Raw genomic sequence first — 16,548 nt, 5'->3', positions numbered from 1 at the left:
GTGACTGATGTCACACAGAAGTCATCAGTCAACGTGCTGTTGACAAACCTCATCGAGGGGAAGCTGCTTCCTCGGCTCTGGTCTGGATAACTTCCCGACCTGCAGCAGCCAATCAGATCCCTCCTGCATGTGTTGACAGGGTAACAGAAGTACGAGGCTTCACTGACGCCCAGAAGGAGGAGTACTTCAGGAGGAGAGTCAGTGATGAAGAGCGGTCCAGACGAATCATCTCACACATGAAGACATCCAGGAGCCTCCACATCATGTGTCTAATCCCAGTCTTCTGCTGGATCACTGCTACAGTTCTGGATCACATGTTGACTACAGAGCAGAGAGGAGAGCTGCCCAAGACCCTGACTGACATGTACTCACACTTCCTGCTGGTTCAGACAAAGAGGAAGAAGCACAAGTATGATGAGGGACATGAGACCAGTCCACAGGAGCTGACGGAGGCTGACAGGGACGTTCTTCTGAAGCTGGGGAGGCTGGCATTTGAACATCTGGAGAAAGGAGACATCATGTTCTACCAAGAAGACCTGGAGCGCTGTGGTCTTGATGTCACAGAGGCCTCGGTGTACTCAGGAGTTTGTACAGAGATCTTCAAAAGAGAGTCTGTGATCTTCCAGAAAACCGTCTACTGCTTCGTTCATCTGAGCGTTCAGGAGTTTCTGGCTGCAGTCTACCTGTTCCACTGTTTCACCAACAGGAACACAAAGGTACTGGAGGACTTCCTGGGGACAGACGAGGATAATTACAGTTCCCTGGATGTCTTCTTAGAGAGAGCCATGAAGAAATCTCTCCAAAGTAAAAATGGTCACCTGGATCTGTTTGTCCGCTTCCTTCATGGCCTCTCTCTGGAGTCCAACCAGAGACTGTTAGGAGGCCTTTTGGGTCGGACAGACAACAGTCCAGGAATCATCCAGAGAGCCATCAACAACCTGAAGAAGATGAACATGAACAAGATCTCTCCTGACAGAAGCATCAACATCTTCCACTGTCTGCTGGAGATGAACAACCTCTCAGTACATCAGGAGATCCAAAAGTTCCTGAAGTCAGAGAACAGATCAGAGAAGGAACTCTCAGAGATCCACTGTTCAGCTCTGGCCTACATGCTGCAGATGTCAGAGGAGGTTCTGGATGAGTTGGACGTGAAGAAATACAAGACAACAAGGGAGGGACAACGGAGACTGATTCTAGCTGTGAGGAACTGCAGAAAGGCTCGGTAAGCTAACAAAGTTCTTCTATTTATTTATAATCATTTAATATTTTACAGTTTTTCACCTTTGTGTGATGGAGGTGAACCTGATAAAACAAATGATGGACTTCAGAGGTTGTTGTTGAGGTTTAATCACAGCAGCATTTCATCACAGTATGGCAGTATTTGATGGTTCTGAGTGAAAGCAGTAAAGTTATTACTCCATAAGAAGGTTCTGGAAGGTGTTTTATAGAATCAGACATGCAGATAATACCTGAGTTTATTCACCACCATGCTTAAAAATTTAAAATAAGGTCTGTATTATTTGCCAAAGGAGATTTCTGAAGTCCTAAAAACTGCTTTTATCCAGTTGTTGCTGTCTAAGGCAAGGCTAACCCAAGAGGGACAGGTAGGGGCCCCGCAAGACACAAAGGTCATCCTGTTCACGGAGCAGCCGCTCAATCAGCCCGCAAGACGCAAAGCTTAGGGGGAGACAAAAATGTCTACCGTCGGGCCACGCCCAGCACCTGCTCCCAAACGAGGGGCTGGCGGCCACTTTCAAACGGTAGAACCTGGTAAAGGTCGACTGGGATGACCACATGGCGGCGGAGCATATGGAAGCAAGGGAGGCCCCCCTGATGGAACAGGCACACCCGACAGTACATAAGCCTGCCGAATAGTGTCTACGATCCAGTGTGACAGCCTGGACTTCAACAAAGGCCTGCTTAAACACCCAGGGTCATAACACACAAAGAGCTGGTCGGAGCTCCAGACAGCCTGAGTGCGCCAAATGTACTCTGTCAAGGTCCTGACCAGGCACAGAGCAGACTGGCCCTGCTCAACGTCCTCGCTAGCACTAGGAGAGGAGAGAGACCTAAGCTCGACTGACTGAAACAGATGGAACTTAGTAAGAACCTTAGGCAGGAAGGCCGGGTTGGGGTGGAGAACGACACTCGAGCCATCCGGAGAGAACCAACAACACTTACCATGCACCGACAAGGCATGGACTTCACTCACTCTTCTCGCCAAAGTGACGGCGAGCAGAAAGGCGGTTTTCATGGAGAGCCACTTCAAATCAGCACCCCCAAGGGGTTCAAAGGGGGAATGCTGAAGGGCCCCAAGGACGACATCCAAGTCCCAAGGGGGAACTGCCGGACCAGTGGTACGCACCGTGAGTTGCTGGGCCCCCTGAAGGAACCGGGAAATGAGGACACAGTCCTCCGCACTCAGTGCAAACTCGCCGATACTCACTGCCTTGATTGCTGCCACCAACCCTCGCAGTGTTACAGCAGCTTTCTGTGCCTCAAGCTGGGACTGCAAGAACCGCAGGATCTGAGCCGGAGCCAAGTAGGGGTCCACCTGCTGAGACTCACACCAGTTGGTAAACATCTGCCAACGGTGTGAATAAACAGCCCTCTTGGATGGTGCCTGGGCATGCTGCATTGTCGCCACCACAGGCTCTGGCAATCCTAAGGCCAGGAGCCTTTCTCTCTCAGGGGCCAAGCCACCAGCCTGAGCCCCGATGGAAAGGGGTGGAACAGGGCTCCGTTCGCCTGGGAGAGGAGGTCCCTCCGGTGCGGGAGCTCCCATGGCGGCCCGTCCAGCAGAGGCGGAATCGCTGAGAACCACAGCATGTGGGGCCACATAGGTACCACCAATATAAGCCGCACCTGCTGCACCAGAACTCTTTGGAGAAGAGGCTGGAGAAGAGTGAAGGGAGGAAAGGCGTAGAGCAGAACCCGGGGCCACGGATGAGCCAGAGCATCCCACCCCAAGGGGGGACCGTCGTTCCTTAGGGAGAAGAAGAGCGGGCAATGTGTCGACTCCCTGGACACGAACAGGTCGTCCCCTGCCCTGCCGAAGCAGCGCCATATCTCAGTTCAGTGTCCCTGGCACATGCACGGCCCTAAGTGAGAGGAGGAGCGGGTGAGCCCACTGCCACAGAGCAGCTGCCAGCCTGCACAGGTCAGGGGGGCCTGGGCTCCCCTGCCCTGTGCAAGCCGGCAACCGCCGGTTGATGCAAGCGGCCGTCACTGTGCTGTGGGTGCAGACAATGACGTGATGACCCCTCAGCCTCGGCAGGAAATGACGCAGAGCAAGGAGAACTGCCCTCAGCTCTAGGACATTTATGTGCTGACACAGCCACCGGCCGGTCCAGACACCGCTGATGCCGCGGCCTTCGTGTACTGCACCCCACCCTTAGGAGGATGCGTCCGTGTACACCAGCTGGCAATAGACCACTGGACCCAGAGCCCGGCCTACCGCGATGTTTGTCGGGACCTTCCACCACTCGAGGGCCCTGTGGAGCCTCCGAGAGACTACCACTTTGGTCTAGTGGGACCTCTGAGGGCACAGACCCAAGCCCAGCAGGCACCTCTGCACGGGCCACATGTGCAAGAGGGCGAGAGGGACCACCTGCACTGTGGCTGCCATTAAGCCCATGAGGCGAAGGCAGAGTCAGAGACCCGAGCGTGCAACTGGAAAAGGGCGAGGCAAGTTCTGAAATCCTGCTGCCTCTCCAGGGTCAATGCAACCGTCGCCCTCCTCGAGTCCAGGACCATCCCCAGGAAGGTCATCACCTGGGAAGGCTGGAGCCTGCTCTTCTTGTAGTTCAGATGCAGACCTAGGCGCTGAACGTGCTCCAACTGCAGGGTTACGTGGTGGCGGTGCTGCTCCTCTGAGACTGCACAGACCAGCCAGTCGTCGAGGTAATTTAGGATCCTGATCCCTCTCTGCCTCAGGGGGGAGAGGGCTGCATCCATACAGCGAGTGAAGGTTCGGGGTGCCGGAGAAATACCAAATGGCAGCACCCGAAACTCGTACACCCTGCCTGCGAAACCAAAGCGCAGGAACCGCCAGTGACCCCTCCAGATGGGTATCTGGCTCCTTAGCCCCCTGAGGTCCAGAATCGAGCGAAGCCCCCCGTCCTTCTTTGGGGTCAGGAAGTAGCGGGAGAAAAACCCGGTCTGGTGATCCCCAGAGGCCAACTCCCTTATAGCCGCCTTCTCTAGGAGAGTGGACAGTTCTGTCGCCAAAACTAGTCTCTGTTGAGGATTGCTCACCGTTGTAAAGGTGGGTTTCCTTGTTACAGGTGGCCGGCATGAAAACTGGATACGATATCCATGGGTCATGGTTGAGACCACCCATGGGTCCGCTCCCAGGGCCAACCAGGCCGTCTCGCGAGAGGCAGGCGGAGGAGACAGGTTGGCCAGGGCCTGGTAATTGTCAGGAGGGCAGGGGGCGCTTGGAGGACCCCATGGCTGTAGCAGGTGGTCCTCTCCTTCTGCCCTGTCGGCGGTACCTACCCTGCCGGGAAGCCTCCAACTGGAGTCTGACATCCCCTTGACCCCATGTCAAGGCCTCTGGAGTTGGTGACTGAGACGGCCTTGGCCCCCTAGAGCCCGTGACACGCCTGGCAAGGCCCCCTGAGACCTTCGCACAGCGACAGCTCTCCTGTGCCTGCTGCATCAAGGCGGTAGCATGAGGCCCAAACATAGCAGTGGGTTCCACCGGCACTTTAAGCAGACAGTCTCTATCCCCCTGCTGGAGCTGGGATTGAGACAGCCACAAATGGCGCCTAACCACCCAGAAGGAAGCCAAGTCACTGCCTGCTGCCCCAGCCTGCTCCTTCATCACCGAGGAGAAGCATGAGGAGGCCGTCTGCAGCTCCTCACCTACACTGGTGTCATCCTGAATCCGACGAGACAAGTCGCGTGGGTAAAGGGACAGAATAGCCCCGGTATTGGCCAGCCGAGTCTGCACCGCCATAGCCTTATGTAGCTTAGTGAGCAGACTATCCATAACCCTGCAGTTCTTGCTGGAGCAGGTGGCATTACCAAGGATGGAGCTGGAGGGAGAAACTAGTGGGGTGAGGGTTCGGTCCACTAGGGGAAGTGGTCCACAGGCAATCTGGTCCCTGTCATGCACATTGGAAAACCGGCGACATGTCGCAGACCACTTGCGAGCGGCCGCTGGAGAATGGAACTGCTGGCACAGCAGCTCTTTAAAGTCAAGTAGGAGGGGCACCTGGGTTGATGCAGGGCGCACCTCCATATCCTCCTCAAACCTAGAGGATGCGGCTCGGGGGTTCTCAGGGAGGGCAACGCCCAGAGCCCTGGAAGTCCTGTTAATCACGTCCTCAAAACGGCGAGCTAACTCCCCTTTTGTTACTTTACCCACTGTCTGCTGTGCACAAGAGAGGTCATTGTCCTCAGAGGAACAGACGGTTTCCACGTCCACGTCCTCCTCAGCCTCCTCTTCCTCCCTGCCTAACTCTGAAGGCGGGGGAAGGAAGGAGCTAAGCGGAGGTTGGACCACCATGGGCTGAAGAGGAGGCAATGGAGCCTGCCAGGCTCCTGAACACTCCCTTCTCCCCTCCGAGGCTGCAGCCTTTCTCCCAGTTTTCTGCCTAGGCCCTTCAGAAACATGGGAGCCTGCACGCTTTGCAACAAAAAAGTGACAACGAGCCTCCCTAGTATGTGCAGGCAAAATAAAACAGTCCATGCACGACTGAGGATTCTCCTTAGAAACCAGAGCATGCTCATGTCCCAAACATAGTACGCAGCTATCATGCCCATCTTCTAGGGGCATGGCCACCCCACAATCCACACAGCAATGTCCCTCCTGATATGCCATACTGCCAGGGACCGGAACCCGGAAGTACTTCGCCACTTCCTGTTTACCGTTAGCCAGTAGCACCGCAGCTAACCTTGCTTATATTTATTTATTTTATTATTTTTTTGTTTGTTTGTTTGTTTGAAGTTTACTCTGTGTGCCGGCCGCTGTGGGAGTGGTACGCTATGAGGGGGTGAGCAGAGGAGTGCTTGAACTGGGAGAGGGAGAGGGTGCGCCGCCGAGCGCATCAGCCCGCGAGCCGCGAGCAATACGCCAGGGTGAAACTCCGCCAAAGCCGGGAGTCAGAGACCCGGCTCGACCAGACCAGCGGCAGACAATGCTCAACGTGGACCTCACCAGCGCGTCAGCTCACGAGCCGCGAGCAATACGCCGGGAATAACACACAGCCACCGCTGCCGGAGCCAGGCAACCTCCGGCTCAACCAGGCAGGATGATGACTCTGCTGACACGGGGCAGAAAGAGCTCTAGGACACAGCAATCCAGGGAGGCTGCCGAAGACAGACGCCCCGACTTACACAGGTAAGCGGACTCAAAGCTGTACACCTTCCTTCTCTTTCCTTACAACTCAATTCTTGTCTTTTTTTTCCAATACGGATTGTGAGACACTGCACCCTGACGCACAAGTGGTGATCAAACAATCAGTGATTACACGCCAGCGAAGGCGCTTTATAGCTACGCTATGGGGCGTGGCCGGGCAAGCTGGTGTGTCTTAAAGAATTATCCACATACCCTGACAAGCAGGGGGATCATACCCCGTACATATGGAATATGTAACGGAGTGGAGAGATAGTCTTGAGACGATAGAGAACAGCTTTTAATTAGTTTGAATTCTTTGTGTTCTTTTTTTATTCTTAACTATTTTCAGTCCATCAAAACAGGATATTTCAAACTGTTTTATCATCAGATCCATAAAGTAAATATGAAGTGTCTCTTTGACAATAACAGATTTTTGTAATATATGTGTCATGTCAGATTTACTAGGTGTGGACTCTCAGAGACTCACTGTGAAGTCGTGGCCTCAGCTCTGAAGTCCAACCCCTCCCATCTGAGAGAGGTGGACCTGAGTCACAACCAGTACCTGCAGGATTCAGGAGTGAAGCGGCTGTGTGCTGGACTGGAGTCCAAACTGTAGACTGGAGACTCTGAGGTCAGTTCACTTGCTTATGTAGGTGTTTGTTTGTTTGTTTTTGGATATATATAATATAAGTCCTTGACTGAGGTTATAAAGCTTTCAGTGTTTTCAGAAATGTTGTGTCTTTCCAAATGGCTGAACAGTTGGTTATGAAAGGCAGAGAAATGATGACTGAGAACATTTAGACATCATCAAGTTTGAGATTTATCCAAACAGAATTTAAGATTCCTGAGGTTCTGAGGTTTCTTTGTTTTCATGTTAACGTCACATAATCATTTGAAGTCACAGACCTTTAGACTGCAACAATAAGCAAATAAATAGTCTGCACTGGAAACATCTTGGACTTTAAGGACAGGTTGATATTCTTTCACACTCACACGCCCATTAGGACTGCACCATTAATGATCTGGATTCATACGTCTATGTGATCTCATTTCTAAATGACAAGCATTCACTGGCTCCTGTTTCCCTATGCATCCATGTGTTGACTGATGTGCTGTGGAACAATCCCAGTTGCTATCAAGTGTTTCCTCTATCAGTGGGATCCCCCACCCCCCTGAAAGAAAGCAAATATTTTATTGATGTTATTTACCTTGTTTATGTGCACTGCCTTGATTTGAACTCATTGTGAGAGTCTTTACTGTGTTTTCCTGTCGCTGGGCTGCGTTTCTCTCCCTCCTCCTCGACCCACACAGGTGACGTTACTTGAGTTAACAGCCTCTGGTTACGTCACTGTAAGTGGAATAAAATCTTCCAAACGTGTCATTTCTTATTGTAATCCACCTAAAAGCAAAGACAGACACATGTGGACTCCAAACTAGTGGAGCTGAAGCTGACAGGCTCCGTCCCCTACCAACAAGCGTGTGTTGAGGCTCAACTGGTGTGTGCAGCAGCCCAGAGTTTTCAAAGTGTCTGTGTGTTCATAAGTTTTGTATCTTTTAACTGAATCTCTGTGGTTTGAAGTTTAGTTTCTCTCCTGCGTTGCTGTTTGTACTTTCAGATATCTGCCTTATTTTACTGTTTCATGTTCGCTGTCAGACGGATAAGATTCGTATGAAGTCACTGCAGATGAAAACCCAATATTTTCTGCTTTGGCTGCTTTGGTAGTTGATGTCTGTAATCATTCCTTCTGTCCATACTGTCTGTGAAGCAGTCCCTTTATAACCTGACTCCAGTGTTACCAGATGGAGGACAAAATCCACAGTCTTGTTCTGTGTAAAAGTTCAGTTTAAACTAATATGAGGCTTCAGACGTCTGAGTTACAGTCAGTATTTAGTGTTTGACAGTGTTTTTCTTGTTCAGACTAAAAAGATGGCCGCAGTGTGAGTGAACGCGACTCAAACTTGTCTGCTTGGTGCTAGTAAAAGTAGCTTTATATGCCTTCTTTTTGACACTTAAACATTGTCCTTGTTTAAGTCAACCAGTGTTTAAAGTGATTTAATTTGCTGCTGGATCTGTTTAATTTTTGCGTTTGCTACCATGGAGGGAAGCATGTCTCTGCAAACTTTGTGGGACGCCATTCAGCAGAGCAGGGAGGACATGCTATCTCACTTCGATTCCAAAGTTGACCCTATTCAGAATAGTCTAACCAGCATTCAAAATTCCCTGACTACTTTGGGAGAACAAGTCGACTTGTTACAACAACATGCTGGGGCAAACGAGGATAATGTACAGGAGTTGGTCGTCCGGGTGAAGCAGCTCGAGAAAGAAAAATGAAAATTCTTCGCCTTGCCAGGGAGAAGAAGAATCTGGAGTTCAATGGGAAGTGCATCTTCATCTTTCCTGATTTCAGCCCTGACCTGGTGAGGCAACGTCTGAGCTTTGATCCAGTCAAATGTAAGCTCTGTGAACTCAATCTGAAGTACTTTCTCCGTTACCCCGCCACGCTGTGTGTTGTTATGGATGGCAAACAGCAACGCTTCTTCACCCACAAAGATGCTGAAGCGGTCTTCATGTCCACTACAGACTCTCCTGGATAATAAAGTGCCGTTGAGGTGAGGTTGTTGTCTGTCAGTTGCTAGCAGTTGCTATCATTAGCCTAGCAGCTATGATTAGCTTTTGAAGATCCAGTTGGTCAAACAAAGTGACTTTCTCCCTCAGTTTAATTTTTCTTTTGTGCTTATCTTCTTTCAATGTCATGACTTACTAAGGTGATGTGTTGACCCACCTTTAGTGTTTTTCAGTTGTCTTTTGACGCAACAGGTGACTTTTTACCTGTCTCATTACTCTGCTTGTTTACATTTCAGTGTCGATAACGTCACTTCTGCCTTCAGTTTTCTGGCATGATAGAGTCCACTTTTGTGACACTGCCCCCTGGCGGTGGTTATTACTAGCTATCGCTTGTGTTATCTAGATATACATTTCTGAGCTACTCTTTTTCTCCCCTCTTATCAGTGCAGACTGAGCTTTAATTTTAGTTGACGGTCTGCACCTACACAGTTAAGTTTACTTGCGGAAGTGCCTTGGGATTTGGTTTCTGGGTTACTGTGCCTTCTTGTTGTATGTATTTTTTTTTTTCATTTATTTTTTTATTTTTTATGTCTGTACTTTTTTGTACTACATTTACTACATTTATGTTTGACTAATAACAGTATCATTGTTAATTTTTACCTCCAAATTGTATGAATTTAAGGGATTAAAAATAATTCAAATGAACATAAGGAGTCTTTTGCCTAAAATAGATTTGCTCCGTGCATGGGTTGTTCTACATAAACCTAACATTATTACACTCTCTGAGACTTGGCTCAACACTAACATCTCAGATAATGAATTAAATATTGCAAATTGTGTCCTATACAGATCTGACAGATGCTCCAGGGGTGGAGGTGTGGCTATATATGTCTCCTCTGATCTTGTGACCGAGTTAGTTGTTCCTACTATTGACCCTCTACATTTTGAAAGCATATTTATTAAGATAAATTTTCATGTAAATAAATGTCTCACTATTGGTAGTATATATACCCTCCTCTCCAGCTGAGTCCTTCAACTGCATGATCTCTACCATCAATTCCATCTCCAGTAGCAATGAATTAATCTTACTCGGAGATTTTAACAAAAACTGGATGGATAAGTCATCTGATAAAGAAAGAAAATTATTTAATAGTATAAATCTTATTCAACTAATTAATGAGCCAACCCGAATCACCCCTAGAACACAATCTTTGCTCGACTGGATTCTTGTGTCACCTTGATAGAATCTTGAAGGCTGGTATCATGTCCGATTGCTTCAGTGATCATTCAATAGTTTTTGTGTATGGAAGATTAAATTATCTAAATTACCCCCTAAATTGATTAAAATCAGACAGTTTAAAAAATTGAACATTGATCTGTTTATTAACAATCTGATAAACATTAATTGGGATAGATATCAACTTATTCCATATGTTCAGGATGCTTGGGATTTTCTGCACAAAGAATTTTCTGAAGTCGTGGACAAACATGCACTCTGGAGAACTGTTAAAGTTAAGGGCAAACATCTCCCTTGGATTAATTCCGAACTTATCAGTCTCTTCAGAGAGAGGATAAAGCATGGGCAACTTATCGTCGAACACGAGATAATGCTGACTGGGAAGTGTACTAGCAACTACGTAATATGAGCAAAACAAAAACCCGTAATGCAAAATCCAACTACTATAAAGAATCTCTCACCTCTGATTTTAAGAACCCTAAACAATTTTGGAATAAAATTAAAACTATTACTAGTACATCTAATAAACATACTATTAATAAAATAAGAGCTGATAATATTATACTTCATGACTCATTATCTATTGCCCAAACCTTCAACCAGTATTTCTCGACTGTCTGTTCCTCACTACTACCTGTATACTATCTGCCTAAGTGCACTTCTAGCAATATTTCAGCATGTTCCAGTTCTTTTTCATTTAGGAAAATCTCTCCATTAGAGGTCCAGAACACCATCAATGAATTGAAAATGAACAGTAGCATAGGACTTGATGGTCTAGAGAACAGGTTCATCAAACTAGCTTTACATGTTATAATATATCCACTTGCTGATTTATTCAACCTTTCACTGTCCACCTGTGAGTTACCAGCTGTCTGGAAATGGGCTCGCGTCCTCCACTCCATAAAGGTGGCGATATACTTGACACCAATAATTACAGGCCAATTTCAATAATTTGTTCCATTGCTGAAGTATTTGAAAAGTTAATTTATAATCAACTCTCCCATTATGTCACTATCAATAATATATTATCACCATTCCAGTCTGGCTTCAGGTCTAATTACTCAACAACAACTGCCCTCCTAAAGTTTACGAATGATGTGTTCTCTGCTGCAGATAATGGTGAGCTCACTGGTGCGATATTCATTGATTTAACTAAAGCCTTTGATTTTGTTGATTGTTATTTGCTGTTAGACAAACTTTATTATCTAATATAGGCCTTTCTCTTAATGCAATTCAGTGGTTTAGCTCATACCTTCACAACAGAAAACAGTGTGTTGTCTTGAATGGATTTCAGTCGGATCTGCTTATTCAGCAGCATGGTGTTCCTCAGGGGTCAACTCTCACTGTTATTTTCTATATATGTAAATGATCTACCATCAAGTCTTGCTACATGCCGTGTTCAACTTCGTGCCGATGACACCGTCATATATACATCCCGGCCTGACATACTACAAATTCAGTCCTCTCTTCAATCTGATTTCACCTCAGTACAGGAATGGTTATTTTGTAATAAACTTCCTCTCAATAAATCAAAATCCTACATCATGATATTTGGTACCAAGCAAAATTGAAATCCAAACCTGGTTGTTGTGTTATAAACTGCAATGACGGCTAATCATTGCATAAAGTTGACAGTTTTAAATATCTCGGTGTATGGCTAGATTCTGAACTTACTTTTAAACTTCATATAAATCATGTTCTATGGAGAGTCAACTTTGGTATTAATATGTTATATCGCTCCCGTAACTGTTTTACATTCAATGTCCGCAAGAAACTTGCCACTCAACTGACACTTCCAATCATGGATTATTGTGATGTCACATAACAAATCTGATCTTGCTTCACTTAACACAACCTATAATAGACTCTGCAGATTTGTCCTAGGTTGCCCTTACTTCACCCATCACTGCACAATGTATAATAAACTTGACTGGCCATCACTGAATGTGAGAAGACATATGTACTGGTTACATCTTATATAAAAATGTATTTATTTTAATTATCCACCTTATTTACAGCAGTTTCTTATACCGTATACATCAAATTATCATATCAGACATTCTACCCATCTCTGTTTTTCTGTTCCTAGAGTCAATAAATCATTCGGCACAAGATCATTTATGTTTAAAGCACCAACAGATTGGAATAATTTACCAGCTAACATCAGATCTATTTCATCGTTTGTTATTTACAAGAGTCATTTGTCTTCTCATTTTAAGATGGCCTGTTCTTGTTTTCAGTAAAACTGTGTGACCTCTCTGATTTGGTGATTTAATCATATACATTATTTGCTGTTGTTTCAGTGTTGGCCATTGTGGCCTTCTTATGGTTGTATTGTCCTAATGTTGTCATGATTTTAACTGTGGTTTGTCTTCTGTTTTTTTTTTTTTTTTTTTTTTGCTGTATTGTTTGTTTTTGTCTATTGGTTTCTGTTTTTGTGTATTGTTGAGTCCATGTTTGTTATATGTCTGGACCTCGAAACGAGATGGTGCATCTCAAGGGGTTTATCCAAATAAATAAATGTCAGTTTCTTGTTGAGCTGCAGAGGAGGAACAGTAACTCAAAGAGGAGTTTGGTGCTAAACAGTCTGTAACTTTGGTCCACACCCTCTTGATTTGGATAACTCACACTGCTGAAGCTTCATATTAGTTTCATCTGAACTTATGAAGACATTTCTTACAGTGTAGCTGAGTTAAGAAGAGACCACTTCACACTCAGTATGGACAGGAGGAATATTTACTGCCACCAATAACTCTTTTAATGTGCATGTGACTGTTGAACAAACTTGAACAAATGTGTCCCTCTCCTTTTTATTCCATATACAAATACAGTATGAAGGTCATGTAAGAAATGAATGAATGAACAGTGTTTTAGTCCAGCGTGTCTGATTTGATATTGATCCTCTAAATACAGACTTGACTGAGATCAGCAGCATGTTGTTAATCTGTGTTGATATGAATAGGTGAATGAATGTTGTGGTGACACTTGGATGATGTCTGTAGAAGGCTGACATCATGATGATCCACAATAACACAATGACAAAGTCACTCTACTCAGTTTAGGGCAAAGCTCATTGATCAGGACATAGTAATGTTGAGCTACACATTTAACACCTGAACACATCTGATTGTATTATTAATGATTTTTATCTCCATCATTTATTCTTCATTCAGACTGAGGGGCTGCTGGTTGGCAGAGGTCGACTGTGTTTCACTGGCCTCAGCTCTGAAGTCCAACCCCTCCCATCTGAGAGAGCTGGACCTGAGTGACAACAAGCTGCAGGATTCAGGAGTGAAGCAGCTGTGTGCTGGACTGGAGAGTCCACACTGTAAACTGGAGACTCTGAGGTCAGACACCATTTTTTACTCCTGTGCTGAGATTATTATGATGTGAAAGTTGTGTTGACACTAAACTGCAGACATCAGAGGCCTGTTGTTCGAAACCTAGATAAGGGATTAAGCTGGGATATGTTGGTTATCCTGGCTTAATTTAGCATTGATTCAGTTGTTCGAAAGCAGAGGCACATATGTTGCCATGGAGATTTATTCTGTGCACTTAGCCTGGTCCCGACCAGGCTAACAACCAGGCTTAGTTTAGCCTGGTGCCTTATCTATCCAGTCAGCTGTCACTGCGATCTGAAATCAATGTGTTTTACCGTCATTTCATGTTCTTACGCATAAATTTGCCTCATTTTTGAACAAAATACATTAAGCCTGCAATAATAAAAAAAAAAACATTTAACAAAACATTCTGCTTGTCATATACTTTGACATGCACATATCCTGACCAATAAAAGGATTAATTGTTGGAATAACCATACAAGTAGGTGTATTTGGCATTAACACAATTAGTGGTTATTAGGTTTCATAACTGTATGACCTTCCCAAATTATATTTCCAGTTAACTGGACCAATAACTCCAGTGTACTTTACATCAATGAATGAAAACATGAAGATGAAACCACAATATTCTTTGACTTCATTTTATTTAATCAACAATACCAAAATCAGTCAGTGTCTGCTTTGAGCTGTGGAGAGAAAGAGAGAAATAATATTGATTAATACATTGCATCACAGTCAATGTATTCCAAGTCCAATTTCCTTAAGGTCTTTCTTTTAATTTGTCTGTCAAGCTCCATGTCCTGCAGCTTTCTCTTTTCACACTGGAGCTTGACATCTGCCAGTGCTATCTGCTTCCTCAGATGACTTGCTTTTATCTTAAGCGATTTATACTTTTTATAAAAACAAAACATGAAAATACAATCCTGATATAAGCAGCTATACAATGAAACTGCAAAAAGCAGCTATTTTAACAAAACACCTTATAAAGGCAGCTATGTTAACAAAAAAAAAAACCTTATTAAGGCAACTGTTTAACTAAAAACGTGCTATAAAAAAGTATGACAAATAATGTGATCAGTCACTGTCTGATTGGAGCTGGGGAGAGAAAGAGAGAAATAACATTGATTAATACATTGCGTCATGCTTACAATGTGCATTAAAATCACTTACCTCTTTCTCTAGTTTCTTAATTTCTAAGTCCAGTTTCCTTAAGGTTTTTCTTTTAATTTGTCAATTTGTCTTACACTGCAAGACAATCCAAAGTCAGACAGTCCACATAACACCACTGGTTGATTAATGAATGAATAAAACGATTGATTCCATGTACAGTATACTGGAATAATGTACCTTGTATGAAGAGGGCGGTCCGCAATTGTTTGCCATGCACTCTCTCTGCTTTATTATCGCTGCAGTGTTTCCTTTCTTCATGATTATATGTTTTACCTCTTCATAAGTGCCGGAGGCCGCGCCTCCTCAGCCTGGCTTGGCGTTCGAACAACCAATTAAGCCAGGATGGACTTAGGGGAATTTTTCCAGCCTCGCTTTCTCACCTATCCTGGATTGGTTAATTCTACTTTCGAACAACAGGCCCCAGGCTGATCAGGGTTGGAAGTAACGAATTACAAATACTCACATTACTGTAATTAAGTAGATTTTTGGGTACTTGTACTTTTATGAGTATTTTTTTCAAGTGTGTAATTTTACTCATACTTGAGTACAATTTACACCATGTAATCTACTTCGCTACTTTTAAAATCATAAGTCGCTACTGAGTACGCCCACAATTTGAATTAATATTCAAACCTTTCATCTGCATCTTTGTAGCCAATAGGGCTGTCTGATCGCGACCACGCCAATTAACATATGATGTAAGGAAAGGACAACTCCACTGCAGTAGACACAGGTGCTCCAAATTCAGGCTAACGTTTAGCATGGAAAACAGGGCACAAGCAAGGGGTCCCTTGTTCTCTTACTTCAAGATACCTGAATGAAAATGTTTTTAGTATGATAAGCGTTACCTCTTTACAGACACATCCACTTCACTCTAATCCCTTGCAGTTTTGTGCAAAACCCACGCGGTTATTTTGCGTGCTGTATTTATGTAATTTCACCTATTCTGTTTTATTATTCCTGCATATTGGGGTCCTTAAACAGTATGACAGTTGGATAAATTGGGGCTGACTGGAAAGGTGTGACTCTTGTGGAGTCAGTGAGCCCCATGTATTCATGTGTGCACCATGTGTTTACACTCTTGCCTCATAATAGGCATATCATTGCAGTAATTTCACTGTATAAGGTGAGCTGTTTTTGATATTTTATACAGGTGAATCGAATCGAATGCCTGCTATTGACAACGCAATAAAACATCCATTGGTTAAAAGTAATTAATACTCTGAGTAGTTTTTGAGAAGAGTACTTTGTACTTTTACTTAAGTATTGTTTAAACACCAGTTCTTTTACTTGTAATTGAGTACAATTTAAGCAATGTGACAGTTCTTGTACTTGAGTACAAATTTCCAGTACTCTTTCCACCTCTGAGGCTGATTATACTGATCCACAGTGAAGTCTATTTGTCTTGTTCAGTGGTTTAATCCATTGACTGTGGCAGAGCAATGTGGAGCAACTGAGGAGGGATCCCTCTTCCAGGACGGACAGGCGTGCAATAGATGTCGAGAACAGATCAACATGATAAATGAACAGTAATCCGTATGACACAATGAGACATAAAGAGAGACAGAGACAGAGAGAGATGCAGGACAGACAGTAATGATAATAGCTTACAACAACATTCATTTAAGTAATAATGTTACAATAATAATTACAGCTATTGTGATACAATATGTTGCAGGTATATATTAATATATGCCAGTATGTGTATGTGACAATAATCATATGTGTACAATAACAGTAGAAGTATGACTAATGATAACAGCAGCAGCAGGAGGCATCAGGCAGGACCACGGCAGCAGCACAACCACACACGTCACACCATCCAGGCACCGCTGCGATACGAGGTAACCTGCAAGACAGTGGAGCACAAAGGCTCCGGAGGAGAAGC

General features: G+C 44.9%; 1 pseudogene; it reads left to right on the top strand.

Moving 5' to 3' along the window:
* Nucleotides 1-16,548, top strand: part of LOC125884447 (NACHT, LRR and PYD domains-containing protein 12-like) — a 127,362-nt pseudogene that overhangs the window by 108,191 nt on the left and 2,623 nt on the right.

Source organism: Epinephelus fuscoguttatus, linkage group LG23 (genome assembly GCF_011397635.1).
Source record: "Epinephelus fuscoguttatus linkage group LG23, E.fuscoguttatus.final_Chr_v1".
Taxonomy (NCBI): domain Eukaryota; kingdom Metazoa; phylum Chordata; class Actinopteri; order Perciformes; family Serranidae; genus Epinephelus; species Epinephelus fuscoguttatus.
This window is presented reverse-complemented; position numbering and strand designations above follow the sequence as displayed.